This window comes from Rattus norvegicus, chromosome 3 (genome assembly GCF_036323735.1).
Source record: "Rattus norvegicus strain BN/NHsdMcwi chromosome 3, GRCr8, whole genome shotgun sequence".
Taxonomy (NCBI): Eukaryota; Metazoa; Chordata; class Mammalia; order Rodentia; family Muridae; genus Rattus; species Rattus norvegicus.
The window spans coordinates 101071227-101086462 of NC_086021.1; the positions used below are offsets into that span (position 1 = coordinate 101071227).

General features: G+C 41.6%; 1 non-coding gene across 1 annotated transcript; it reads left to right on the plus strand.

The window, feature by feature from the left end:
- The first annotated feature begins 535 nt into the window (after nucleotides 1-535).
- LOC120102043 (small nucleolar RNA SNORA17) lies at nucleotides 536-667 on the plus strand. Its single transcript, XR_005503079.1, has one exon. It is a non-coding gene; the product is annotated as a small nucleolar RNA SNORA17 (small nucleolar RNA).
- The last annotated feature ends 14569 nt before the right edge of the window (nucleotides 668-15236 follow it).

Consider the following 15236-nt stretch of genomic DNA (forward strand, 5'->3'; position numbering starts at 1 on the left):
TATATAAGGTTCATATATAGCTCTTGTTCACTCCCAATCAAGTGTATGTGCACAAGCTAAGATCATCTAACAGAGCTGTTTCATTGAAGATTGTCAGAGAAGTCCTTCGTCTAAAAAAGATCGGACACTAAGATTTTCAGAGAAGGCCCTTTTACTCCCAGGATCCTGCAGAACCCCACCTGTTCCAGACTCTGATTCATCCTCCAACCCAGGAGGATGTGGTATCACATCTGGACCCCAAAGCGCATACCACAGTTGCCAGATGCAGAAAGGTCAACCCTGAAGCGATACACACACGAACAACAAGATGGGTCCAGCAGCTTGTATTTATGTTTATTTGTGCACCTACATATAGGATGCATGTGTGTACCAATAATAATCAAAGCAGAAGAAACTCTCACTTAGAGTGGTTGTGTATGAGAGATTCTAGGGAAGGTGGCTGAGAGTGGCTGGAGGGAGGAAAGGAAGAGGAAAAGTGATAATTCTATTTCAAGTAAAAGCATATTAAAAATATACCATATAAATGTTAATTTAATCTGCCCCTAGAGGGATTGCAGGTGTGGCTGCTGTGTCACGTGTGCATCAGTGGGTGGCAGAAAGGACAGAGGCTATGTCTACATTTAGTGTTCTGCCCTGTGAACATCTGAATTATTAGTAGCATGGCGTTCCCTTAAAAAGCGAGGCTGAGATAACCCGTAGTCCGGCACCAGGCAGGCCTGGACAGGCTCCCAGGATGGGGATCAAGCTCAAGCTAGAGACTAGAAGATCATACCTAGGACTTCCAACCTGGGTGGGAACAATCCCAAGACAGAGGACCCTTGCAAAGGGCCACTCAGGTGGTCAGGTGAAGAGTGAGCCCTAGACAACCACCAGGCTAGAACCATGGGGCTCTAGATAGGGAGCTAACTTGAGATGACCACCAGTCCAGCATAGCTCAGGTCTGGGGGCTAGGGACAGCTATACCCAAGATGACTCCTGCCAGATGCCATAATGCACAAGTGAGGCATACCACTCCTGAGACTACTCTTGTGACAACCCCAGATACTCAGAGATCCTTTAGCTCCACTAAAAGGAGCATGTCCTAGCCTTGTCTCAGCCAAGTTATGATATGCAGATCTCCAATTAAGAAACATGGTGGGTTTGAGTACCACCTTAAGATTGTACCAATTGTAATAAGTCTGGAGGTGCATGGCCTGCTGCTTCAGTACTTGTTCAAAATAAAGGGAATCTGGGCCAGAGTCAATGGCAGCTTTTCTGATTAGTGCCAAGTCTGCCTGAGGAGAGGGAATATCAGGGCCAAGATTGATAGGGAAAGCCTCACAATATACCTGAGGAGAATGAGGCCCCCAGGTGAGAGACGGTCCAACAAGATGGATGTGTATGGCAGGAGTGACTGCTGGAAGGCAAAATTCCCCTAAATCATGCCAGGGATAAGCTGGGGGTACCTCTGATGGGGCAGGAACAGAAGGGCTAGTGAGTGAGATACCTGGAACATCGGGGTTAGGGGATGGCTTGGAGCCTGACAGATGGAGGGCTGGAGTAGAGGTGTCCTCATCCTCATTGATAATATCAACCTGTTTTCCCTGAGGAAGTGGGGTGGGGTCAGTAATGGAAAGGTGAACATTAGCCTGATCCTAGCAGTGTTTGAGGGGCAGCCACCACTTTCTCTGAAGAATTCTTAAGACTGGTAATTACTGGAAGGAGGATAGGGACAAAGAACAAGGGAGGGGTAATCCCAGACTGTACCTAGCACTTGTGGGCAAGGAAGAGAATGTGAATCCAGAGGTCAGGGTCCCACATGCTATCTGGTATATCCAGGGGGCCAAAATTGCAGCCTCCTCCCCAAATTAGTCCAGGTCATGAGTCTTAACCTTGAGACCATGAGTAATCAGAAGGGTTTTCAGAGCCCTAATCTGGGGTTCCTTGATAGTGGAGGGGAGGGAATCCATGACGACAAGTGCAAAGGAAACAAATGAGAAACACACATGACGATTATGACAGGAGGTGACAAAAGTCATGTGTGTACTAAGCAGGGGACTCCAGCAGGTATAGTTCAAAAGGCATTATGCCTGCACAGTATCTCTGGGATGGAAAAGACATTTAGGAATCAATCCCTGGTACCACTGTCTGGGAGACCAATCCCTATGTCAGGTAACAGGGTGAATCCAGACCAAAAGTGAAAATCAACAGACAAAGAGAAAGAAGACAGAAAAGATGGCTGCCATGCTCCCCTTCAGTACACTCACCCAAAGATAAAGAATGAAAAGATGACTGCAGGATGCTCTCCATTGAGGGACCCACAACATAAAACATTAAGGGACCAACTCATTGATGAAGCAACCCAAGGGGGCACAACAGCAGCACCGCCAGGACAAGAGCAGATCAGGTCGAACCTTGAGCACAGTTCTTGCAGCAACAGGCAAAAAAAATGAGCCCCCAGAAAAGGAAGTTCACAAGCATCCACAAAACAAGGACGATGAACCAACCACATTGGGCGCCATATACTGCCTGTGCCTGGATTACTCCCCATCTGACCATACTTGCCCTTAGAGGCTGGAGGTGCAGAGTCAATGACACAGCTCATCTGAAGGCTGCTGAAAGCTCCTTTAATACTTTCCACCCAGGCCCCATTGGTCCCAAGAAAGCATCTTTCTAAACAGCAGTTCCTGATTGACTGGCACTGTCTGTGCCAGCAATCCTTGGCCTCTCAGGCAGTCCTCAGTTAGATCCTTCTGCAGTAGATGCCTTTGTGGCTGCGCTGCCCCCAGCATTTATGTTTATGTAGAGGTGGCTCCACCATTCCTGCTACAGTAGGTAACTAGAAGAGAAAGAGAAACAGAAGGATGTGTGCACAATTAAGAGAGGCAGAATTGGAGACTTAATAATAGTGAGGAGCAGCCTGGTGTGAGTAGCCAATGATGTCACTGGGATCATGGTGGGGTCCTGGTCTGTGCTGCCACCATGGATCTTGCCTGGGTACATGGGCCTGCAGCAACAGGGAACTGTTACCACCAAAGGCTGTGTAGATGTCCCTGGTCTGGGCTGCTACCCAGGGACATGCTGGTGTCTGAGGGCTATGTACAACTGGTCCCATCCTTCATCTGGGCATTGTGGGAGAGCAGGCCCTGCACCCAGGAGAGCCTGGCCTGACTTGTTTCCTGGGTAGCTGTGTGGACAAGGGAGAGATGCTCTCCTCTCTTCCACAGTCCCTTGCCATCTATGGCAAGTGGGAGAGCTGGCTCTGTGGTTATAGAGTGGGAGAACTGGGAGATAAGGCCTTGCTCCTTCCCTGGGCAGCAGAGTAGAGGTGGCCTTGGTTGTGAGGGTTGAGGATGAACCAGCTTGAGGGTGTGAGAGTGGGAGAGACAAAGGACTGAGCAGGTTGGATTCCTCTCAGGCTCAGATCAAGGGCTTTGAATTGGCCCACCCCAACATCTATCCCACCAAAGAACTGTTGGAGTATGTGAAGGAGCCAGTCCTACAGCTCTAAAACTACAGGAACTCCATGACACAGAGCAACAACAGAATATCGAGATGAGTCCCAGTAGAGTTCTCGTATTGATAGAGGAGCAGAAGCCAGAGGTCTTTTATCAGGAGTCATTGCAGTGAACATTTGCTAACAAGACATGCAGACAAAAGGATATACTGTGGGACACATTGTGGCAAACTATAACTTCCACAATGAGATTTCTTTTCTCTGTTGCAAAGCGAGATTGCAAGGGCAGAGGGTAGGTATGAGAGAGGGAAAGATGAGTAGGATTAGGGTGCATGATGTGAAACTCACAAAGAACCAATGAAAGGTTTTAAAAAATGTTAATTTAAAAAGAACCATCCAAATCCTTATTAAGTCTGTCAAAGAAAAACCAATTTTTTTTTTTAAAAAAAAAGCTTTCCAAATTAGAAATCAGTGAATGCTACATACCCATGGGCATTGAAGAGAATACAAGGGTAGCATTACAGTCATCTATCTTGGAGTCTTGAGTGACTCCATCTTCAGTCAGCCTAATAAAATGACATCGGGGCTCTTGTGTGGGCCATATGCTCATAACCACAGTTGCTGTGAGTTCATGAGTGTCGCAGCCTTGTCACATCCACTACAGAATTTTAACACCATACCCTCATAAAAGCAGTTTGAAACCAAGCCTACTGCAGCTTAATCTGGAGTTTGTTTGTTTTGGGGATCAAACTCAAGGCTTAAGCTACTCCCCAGTCCAAATTCACCAAGCTCATTCAAGCGCTGGATGTCCGGGAACTCACTCTGAAGACCAGGCTGGCCTTGAACTCAGAGATCCACCTGCTTCTGCCTCCAGAGTGCTGGATTAAAGGCATATGGCACCACCTCCCAGCCCAGAAATCAATCCAACTTTTAAAAGAATGCAACGATTTGGAATAAAATATTAGCAATTAAAACTCTAACAAATCAGTGAGAGTTTCGTTTCAGGAACCCAAGGGTTATTCAACCACAGAAAACTTACTAGAAAAATTAATGTCCTTTTATTAATACATTAAAAATAATTTGATGATCACCACTAAAATTCTATTAAAATATACATGCTTACATGTTGTTTGTTATCGTTCAATATTGTTTTAGAGTAGTTTCAAAGTAGTAAGTGCAGTTAGAGAAGAATGTGAACTATCTTTTAGAAATAGGAAGATAAAGGGATACCATCTAATATTCTCACTGTATAACGGTTTCCTCAATAAGGTGACAGGCTACTAAAAAATCATTGGTAAGAAAGTTTACTGAGCTGTGGAATATGCCTGCAATGAAACCAGATATTCACTATTTTATCAATAACCTCTCAAAACTCAAAGGCACAAACTCTAGAAAATGCTTATAACCAAAAAGTAAGTAAAATTTCCCTAAGTTTTGGTGGCTATAAGTTCAACTTAAAGCTGGTGACGTTAAACCTTTGACTACACGTAAATAACTATAGTAAATAATATAAAGTTCTATAAAAAATTTGTCAGTGGTCAAATGGCAACATTACAGATCATAACTGCAATGGTGAGAGATTCATATTTTAATCATTGAGAGCTTTAAAAATGCATAAAATGGGGCCAACAGTGAAACACTGTCTCAAACAAACAAACAAACAAACAAACAAACAAACAAGCAAACAGCATAAAATGGAACAAAAGAGGCAAAAGGCAAAGTAGATAAAAACAAAACTATGTGATCCATAGTTCAAGTTCAAACAACCAATGGACAAGATGAAAATGTCAAACCCAACAGCAACTAGGAAAATCATGGAAATAGAAATCTGAGGTTGTTCAAATAATCAGAAAGATAACAGATACTGCTGGTTGACATGTGAGGTATGAGTATTCCCATGCAGTGCATTGGGATTGTAATGTTATGCTCTATTTTGAAGAGTCATGTGACAATGTTAAATTATAAATACAGACAGCATTTGAGTCCAAGATTTCATAGTAGAAAATCTATTTAGCCACTGAAATTTTCACCCTACAGTCACATAAGCAAAAATTAGTATCTGTTGTTACCCTGTGTAGGGTAAAACTTCAAAACCAAGTGAATACCTGTTTATTTTGGGTCTGGCTGCATATATGATTGTGGTTTACAGGATAAATTGCTATATAGTTTTTGAGAAACATAAAATGTTCTTTACATCTCTGTTTGAGAGAGAGAGAGAGAGAGAGAGAGAGAGAGAGAGAGAGAGAGAGAGAGAATTGAACAGAAAACTACCTGTCTGACTATGCCTCTTAAAGTGGAAGAGTCCATAAGAAATTGGAGTAAACCAAGATGTGTGTGATAGTCTAATAGTCTGTGCATTTGTATCTGGTTATACAAACACCGAGAAAAATCACAGTCTATTTATATATACTTCCTAAGTGAGAGAATGACAGAGAGGAGTTAGAAATAGTAAAAATGGGTAGAGGAAAGCATTGAGCTAGGATTCTTTTGTGTTTATGTATGCTTGGACAGATGTGTTGTTTTAAAGGAAATCACAGAACTGGGAACAGAAGATAAATGCAAACAGCCAACATCCTACATCTTCTGTGCCTGTATTTAAGTCCCAAACTCTCCAGATAGCCAGAACATAATGTTTCTAGCTAAGGGTATAGTACTGGATGAGTCTTAATGGCTTCCAGTGAGCGCAGCCTAGCTTCAGAGATTACTTATGCTCAACCTTAGAACGTGCCATCTTCAGAAGAGTGCTTTGGGTTTAGACTTATTTCACTGGTCTTGCTTCGTCTTATTGCACTTGCCCTGTGGTGTCTTTCTCTGCAGACCCTGGCCTGATGGGAAAGGAGTCACAGGTCCAAGCCCATGTAGATGCTGTCTTTTTGGTGCTTCTCAAACCTGAGCACATGCCAGGAACGCTTGAATTCTGTAAAGGCAAAGACTTCTCAGCCTCTCCTCTACTCTCTGATTCTGTAGGTTCTGAATGGGCTCTGACAGTCTGAACTTCTCCCTGTTTGTGCTGCTGCCTGTGATCCAGGACCACACTTTAGAAACCACTAAATTAATTAATTCATTCTTTCCCTCAAAATTTTTTATTTTTGCCTTATATATTTACCAAATGAAAATAGTAAGAGGTTTATAGTCTATTGGAGTTGGAAAGACTTTACCTATCATTCAACCTTTCTTTTCAGACAATGAAACAGTGATTCAAAGAATACAGGAGACCATTGATCACCAAGATAGAAACCAGCCTGGTTATCTGAGTTCTAGTGTAACTATTTAATCCTGCCTGTGTCTAATACTTTTTGGCTAATGAATGTTCTATAAGGAGCTATGTGTTGAATATTTGGGCCTAGGGTGCAGATGTTGATATTTAGGATTGGGGCCTTTTGTGTAGTCTTCAGATCATTGTAGCATGTCTTTCAAGAGGATAGTGGTAGTAGGACCCTGCTATATATGTGAAGTGAAAACTTAAGAGTTCTTTGGAAAGTCAGCTGGATGGTGTTTTGCTGGGGGAAACACACAAAGGAACATTTAACTGAAGTGGACACAAGTGGAAGGCTCAGGCAGACTTGTGAAGAAATGTTTCACTGAAGCAGACACAGGTGAAAGGATGTTCTGCTGAAACAAGCACATTAAAAGACACGTGATGAAGGATTCTTTACTAACGACACACATGTATTGGTCCACCTTACATCGTATAGTTGAGCTGCATTCGTTGTAACTCCATATAGAGAAATGCACCAAAAAACTTCTGGTGGTGTGCTGCAGTTTCTTGCCTCTTTAGCAGACTCAGGCTGATTGATAGGGTGATGTGTGCTGGGACAGACACACGTGCATAGGCAAGACACGAGCAAGACAGGTAGAAGACAAGTGATGTTTGGAGGGTATAAAAAGGACTCAATGGAGAGTGATGGAGCCTGAGCTAGCCTTGCTTCTAGAGTTATTTGTCAACACTTGTTGTCTCACATCTTCGCTGATCTTCACTTCACTCAGAGAGGTACAACTGAGAACTTTTCCTGGTTTCTGTTGGCCCTCCTTGTGTGCAGGCTGAGGTCTGGTTGTCTCTGCTAGGTGGTGCTACCACTGCTGCTACCCAGGCACTACTGAACTGGACTGCTGAAATAGAGCTGCTGCTGCTAACCTGTAAACTGACCTGCTAATTTCCAGACGACACACACAAGTGAGGCTCCAAAGAACCCTTACTAACCAGGTCCATTGCCCCCATATTCTTCCTTTTCCACTACCTCTAGTAGGTGGTGGGGAAAAGGGGAGGTTAAAGCATTTAAGAACCATCATATAAAAGGCCTTGAAACCTATGTATTCCTTTGCTTTTTGGATTCCGACATAGGCAGTTTGCGCTACAGAATACCCTTCACAATCGCCTCTGGGGTGCCTTCCAGGGGTTCAGAGTGATGAGTTCTTCCAGTCTTATACCAAAACCATGAGTCAAATAAACACCTTTCTCTCATAGGTTAATTATGTCATATATAATATGGAGCAGTCGTGGCACCACAGCTTTATTGGAATATGAGTTAATGCTGATAAACGGGCCCCACTAAACTGTTACAAAGCAAAAATGTTATCTTTTACTGAGTCCTAACAGCTAGCGTGAAGGAAGGCTTTAATTATCTGATTAGCAATACTCTTCTTTCACGGTTCTGTTATGAACCAGTTAGTAGAGAGTACAAAACAGATGCCAGCTGAAGGGAAACCAACTGATAAATACCAAAAACCAGATGCTAGGTGAAAATTTGATTATTGACAAACACAGCTTGAAGGAGGGTTATCTACTCATAAGAGAGTTAAAAATACTAAACCCAGAAATTAACACAGTGAATAAAGATTTTTCTCCACAATGCATGCATTTTAAGACATTGTGCTTGCATCTTTGATCTCATATTCATTCTTTCAGTTTCAAGAAATACATTATATTGTTATTGTTATTTTTGGCTTCTGAGGAACCTGGATCTCAGGAAAACTAAGCCATGTGTCTAAGAACTTGCCCCAGATTCAAGAAGCAAACATTGCTTGCCTGCATTACTTTTTATTTTTTTGAGATGTTTTCACTAGCCTTAGCTGGTGTGGAAACTATTCTGCACTCAAGTCTAGCTTCGAACTCTTGGAGACTTGCCTGCCTCTGCAACCAGAGCACTGGAATTAAAGTTGTGTGCCACCATGCTCAGCTTTATTAGTTTCTTTTCTTGTCACTATGGTGAGACAGCTGACAGAAGCAGCATATAGAAGGGAAGGTTTGCTTTTCCTCATGGTTTCAGGAGGATTTCAGTCCAGCACAGCAAGGAAGGTACGGTGAGTGGTACATTGAAGTGGTGGATGCTGTGGATACTTGTGGTTAAGTGCCAATTAAAGAACAAGTATGTATACAGAGGCCCTCTCCTACTGACCTACTTCTACCTGCTAGACTTCATGTGCCAAAGGATCCTCAATATCCAAAAACCAACGTTACCTATTGGGAACCAAGTGTTTAAACACTTGAATCTACAAAGAATGTGTCGTACTCAAAGCATAGCATTTCACTCTGTTTCCTACATGTTCACAGACATAATACAAAATGCACTTGGTCCAGTTTTGAGGCTCTTATAGTTGTTTCTTACATGTCCATCATTTTATTAGCATAGATTAATTGCATAAAATAATGAATTACATTGCGACATTTCCTATATGCATGCATTGTGGTCATACTTATCCCCCATTAACCTCTTGTTCCTTCTTTATAATTTTAACAGTATCAACATTGTTCAGAACTATGATATCTTTCTGAAACTCAACAATCTCATGGTCAGGAACCCCTGTTATATATTTCCTTTTGGCATGATGCATTGGACTGAGAAGTTCTTAAAAGAAGAAGGGATAGGGAGGTGGAGGGTAGATTTGGAAGGACTTAAGTACAGGGGTAGTAGAATGTGAATACTATTAAGCTGTATTGTATGAAAATTTCAACAAGTAAATATAAGTATTTCAGTTAAAAAGTTTTAAGAATGGGAAAGATGTTTCAGTGGCTAATAGTGTTTACTCTTTTTATAGAAGACTTAAGTTCTCTCTACATATGTCAGGGCGCTCACAACTTCTTGTAATCCCAGTTATAGGGGATCCACAACATCTTCTTTACGCTACTAATACCTGCACATGTGTGACATATTCTCTCTTACAAATATATATAAATACTCAAGTCAGTCTTTAGGAAGTTTTATACTTCCAATATACAAAATGTAGAATAAACCTTCCCATTCTAAAGAGGAAGATTTGTAGGATAGCAAAGAGAGAGAGAGAGAGAGAGAGAGAGAGAGAGAGAGAGAGAGAGAGAGAGAGAGAGAGGCTGGAATCAGGCATACTACAGAGCAGGGAAAACAATAATCCCTGTAGTTACTTGCCCAGCATTCTGGGTGGGTGGCATTTCAGCTCTGATAAACTTGACCTTGCAATTGAAAACACATGTAGCATCGCTCTCCCTGTTTGGTGCCTACAACTTGCATTGTCTCATGATCCTGCTATCTCAAACACATTGATATCTGTATTGCCATTTAGGATGCACCTCTTCAGGTGTATCTAAGCTAATAATTCACATATAGCTGATTCAGGAGCTGTATGCAGGGACTTCTACTTTGTTAAATGTCGTCTACCCATATAGGCTTGAGTTTTTGAACGTTGGTGAAAGTTTCCATAACTCCATAATTCTTGCATTTTATATTTTATAAAGCCTGAGATCTAGTTGCACCCCTTTGGACAATGGCTACAGGGGCGTTTAACTGTCTATATACTGAACCTTGGAAAACATGGCCCTAAGTTGTCCCTTTATAGGAAGGCACCACTTAAACTCTTATTATATTATGGTATTTTTGGAGGGGCTCTTTCACATGCTTTTTACATTTTGTACCCCAGAGCCTTTGATGAGTAGGATGTCTCCTACCCATTCAGCGGTGGTTAGGCAGGATTTCTCCTACCTGTTCAGTGCACAGTGTTTGCTTTCTCTTTAATTGTGCTGAGTATTTAGCAGTGATCATCACATTTGTTCTGTCAACAGCTTTAAACACATTTCCAAACTGCATATTTGAAAATACCTTTCTGCTCTACCTTTTGTCTTGTGTTCTTACTGTAAATCTCTTGAAAGCAACAAGCAATAACCATGCCACAGCCTGAATGTTAAGCCCCATTGTGATTTCCTCCACCAAAGTCAGTACTTTTGAATTCAGCCTCCCTCACTTTTTCAAGACACGGCAGCTAAAACATAGCCAGATATTTTTGTTTTTTTTTCTCCACACTGCTACATGAGTGTAACAATTTGTGTTAATCTCCAATAAAGTCCTGGCATCCACGTGAAACCTCACAAGCACGACATCAATGTCAGCTTTTTCATCATCTCTGGAATTCTGAACTTCTGCTCTTAAGGCTCATTAATTCTGCTTTCAGCATTCTAGGATTTCCCTACCCTGCATCTTCAAACTCTTCCGCTTTCCTTCTGCAACTTAGTTCCAAACTTAGAACCTTTTGTCAAGTTTTAACTGTAGCAATAGCCCTATTTATGGTATCAGTTTCTGTATTAATTATGCTTCTTGTCACTGTGCCAAAATGACTGACCAAAAAAAGACAAGTTTTTTTTTTCTCATGAATTCAGAGGAATGTTAGTCTACCACAGAAGGAAGGCATGATAGTAGAGACATGAAATAAAGACTTGTTTGCACTATGACTGCAGATTAGGAAGCAGAGGATGCAGACTGGAACTAGATGTGAGTACAATCTTCAAAAATTTGCCCCAGTGACCTCCTTCTGCCAGGGAGGCCACAAGTCTCCAAAGTCATGCAATCTCTCACAATAGTATCACTAGCAGGGAACCAAAGATTCAAATACAGGAGCCTATGGGGAGACATTCCACATTTGATCCACAACACTGCCCTTAAACTACGCATGCGTTTCTTTACCTCTTGTGAATATTCATTTCTGGACATATTTCATCAATGCCCCCCATGGACTATATGTAACTAAGGACTCATTACTAAGAGGAGATTTACATAGTTACATACTCTTTTGGGAGTCAGAGAAGCAGTTTCTTGGGAACATCTGTGTCTGTTGTAGATGGTGGCCTGAAGTCACTAAGGCAACATGGTGGACAAATAAAGAAATGTAAAATGTGGGACAAACTTAAAAAACAGAGGCAAACTCTTATCTGTCTTTGAGTGACAAGAGTCAAGGAGTTGTGGGTAAACTCTAGAAGAGATGACACGTGCCTGTAATTCAAATTTGAAGAAAGGAGCCTAACTGACAATAGAGAGATGCTGGAAAAGCAGTGACCACATGCCTGGGCTGCAGTGTCTAGCACTTTACATTGACCACCATTCCTTCAGCAATTCTTGCTGCTTTTGTTTTCCAAACTTCATTTCCCAGATTTCATTGTTCAAGGAACCCTTATCCAAGACTATCAAAGTCAGAGCATTCTGGGAAATGTAGTTACAGCTTGACTAAATTGATCATACCAAAATAATACATGCAAAGAAATAAAACATGCAGACCAGTATGATGTGGAAAATTTTTCTTAATCACCAGTTTTACAGAGGTCTTATTAACAAACATAAATTTAAATTAAAAAATTTAAGGCATAGTATGTAATTTTTTTTTCAATTTTGAGGGTCTAACCCTGAGCTCTATACAAGCCAGGCTCTCATTCATTAAGCTATATTTCCAATTCAACAGTATGATAGATTTCGTATGTATACATTACAAAATCAATGCATTCATCACTCCATGTAATTATTTTCTGTGTAGTTTAAGGTCTGTGAAAATTTAAAGTCTATCCTAGCAGCAAATTTTAAATATGCAATGGAGTATTATTAATTATCATAATCACAATATACTTTAGATCTTCAGAACTTATTCATTCTATAAATCTGAAGTTGTGAAGCTGAGGTCAGTGTTTCCCCATTGCTTTAGCCCTCCTTAGTTCCTGGGAAACTGCTGTTCTATTCTCTGCATGTAGGGCTTGTTTTAGATTCCTTATTTGACTTACCTCAAAATATCCTTCTTTGGCAGGAGGTGTTTTATCGATGGAGAAAACAAGGTTTAGAAAGTATAAGACTTTTCTATGGTACAAACTTGCCTAAGATATAGTCGTAGTAAAGGATTTTGTGTTTAGATTTCTTTGACTTCAAACATACTCTATATCTGGGCACAGTGGTTCGTGCCTGAAATATCAACTACTTAGAAGTGGAGGCAGGAGGATTACTTGACATCAGGTGGATCTCAAACATTCCAAGACATGCTTTCAAATACCAACCTAGCCAGATTGGAGCTCTGAAGTGTTAGTCAGCGTATGACATTGAATATAGAATTCTCTGTGTGCCCCACTATGCTACTTTAATAGGAGCAATGCCATTAATAGAAAGTCAGGGTATTATGTAAGATTGGTCCTGGTATATTTAGACATCCCCTTTTGTTAAGATGCTTTTCTTATTTTTTATATTTTTAAAAGTGTATGTGTCTGTGCATGTGTGTGTGTGCATGTGTGTGTGTGTGTGTGTGTGTGTGTGTGTGTGTGTATGTATGTGCTTTCACATAAGTGTTGATGCTTGGGGAGGCATTTAGTTCCTCTGGAGCCACCTGATATGGATGCTGGAAAGTGTGCTTGGGTCATTTACCACCTTTTTCAGTCTATAAATCAGTACCTCCTCCCTAGGGCACTGTGGGTAGATGATAATTCTGTTGAACTATTGACTTACATTTCCCAGACACTTCACAAGTCTGAAATGGCAGAAGGGCCCAGGAAGATGTCTCCATCCTTACCAATGCCATCTATTCACTCTCCATGTGCTATTGCTCCAAGAAGGAGCAACACTATCATCCCGAGAAAGACTCATCTTGCAGAGATGAACTTTACTGGTCTCTGGGAAATGAATGTGAGAGAGAAAAGAGGAATCAGAAAGTGCATCTCATTGGTGTGAGAGTCAGTGGGTGAAAGTGTTCATTGATGCTTCCAGGCTTCCAGCTAGCAGCTGGGTGCCTTGGTTTTGATTTTTGGTTTATAAACATTTCTCTGCCTGTCAGTTCTCCAAATGGAGCTAAATTCATCTCCGTGTCAGCTGGGGTGTAAGAGCCCCGGTAAATATGTCAAAGCTGAGAAGAAAGCTCCACTCAGAGACTGGCACAAAAGAAAGCGCTTTATTCTTGTCACAGTCTGGACAGTCCTGGCTGAGGCATCGCCTAATGGAATGTTAAATGGAAAATATCTCCTGCTTCCTGGAGCATCTGCTGAGTCCCGAAGCTGAAGACACTGGTTGATAAATGCTCGCTTCCTTCATAAAGAAAGCTGTCAATCACTTCTCTATGCAAGACTTGCTAAGAGATTGCTACTGACTCCCATCCATCTCTGCATGTGCACTGAAGAATACCTTCAAAGTTCACTATGACAAAAAAGAAAGAAAGAAGGAAGGAAAGAAAAGAAAGAAAAAATAATCTAAGATGGGGTTCTTCGAGAAGTAGACACACAGCCAAAGTAATTTACAAATAATTTACTAGGAATATACTCGCAGGAGAAGACAAGAGCGTGAGAAGAGGGAAGAGGAAGGCCCAGACAAGGGTGCTATTAAAGGGCAAATCTCTAGGTCAGGGTGTTGGATTCCTTTAGAATTCACTGTAGAAGTCATTGGGCAAATGACCTCTTGGATCTGTTTCTAGGCAAAGGAACTGGTACTATGGCGTTGTTCTCACACAGGGCCTTCTTTGTTCTTGCTGCTCAAGGATGAGCCTCCGTGGTCATAGATACTGGTTTTATCAGGAAAGCATTACTGATACTGGAAGATAAGCTGATTAAGGGGATCTCAAGGGACTTGATCATGGTATAAGTAGCAATGTCTTCTACAGAGGGGGGTTGTGAACTAGAAAGCCTTCTTCCCATCCCAATGTCAAAGTCAAAAGAGACTGTTGTATGAGCACCACTCATGGAGATGGGCATTTGTACTACAGGGCCTAGCTTCCTTCACATTGTATAGTAGGATGCTTGTCCAAGTGAAAGACTTTCTGGGTACAATTGATGTTGTCTCTAGGCCAGAGAGGAGCTTTGTAAGGATTCTGGGAATGACTTACATTTTTGTTTTCTAGACTTTATGGGTATCAAGGCTGAAGAAGCCTTAAAAAGGAGGAGTTTATAAAGATATAAAAGAGTAGAATTAAAAGAGACAGTAGAATTAGAATGTTATGTATATTTTACTGCATGGTATAGTACTCAAGGGAATAGACTTGTGTTGGTTAGTTACCCAAGTTTGGTTCACTGTCCTGCTGTTCACTATTTGTTCTTAAACAAACTTCCTATCCTATCAGTGTTTCACTTTTCCTTTGAGAAGAATGGAGATGATGTGTCATTAAAGTTCTTATGAGTAGGCAAGTTTTTTTCTTTCTTTTTTTTTTTTTGCATTTTCTCCCACCCCCCCATCTTTATTAACTTGAGTATTTCTTTTTTACATTTCGATTGTTATTCCCCTTCCCGGTTTCTGGGCCAACATTCCCCCTAGCCCCTCCCCCTCCCCTTCTATATGGGTGTTTCCCTCTCCATCCTCCCCCCATTACCACCCTCCCCAGAACAATCAGGTTCACTGGGTGTTCAGTCTTGGCAGGACCAAGGGCTTCCCCTTCCACTGGTGCCCTTACTAGGCTATTCATTGCTACCTATGAGGTCAGAGTCCAGGGTCAGTCCATGTATAGTCTTTAGGTAGTGGCTTAGTCCCTGGAAGCTCTGGTTGGTTGTCATTGTTGTTCATATGGGGTCTCGAGCCCCTTCAAGCTCTTCCAGTCCTTTCTCTGATTC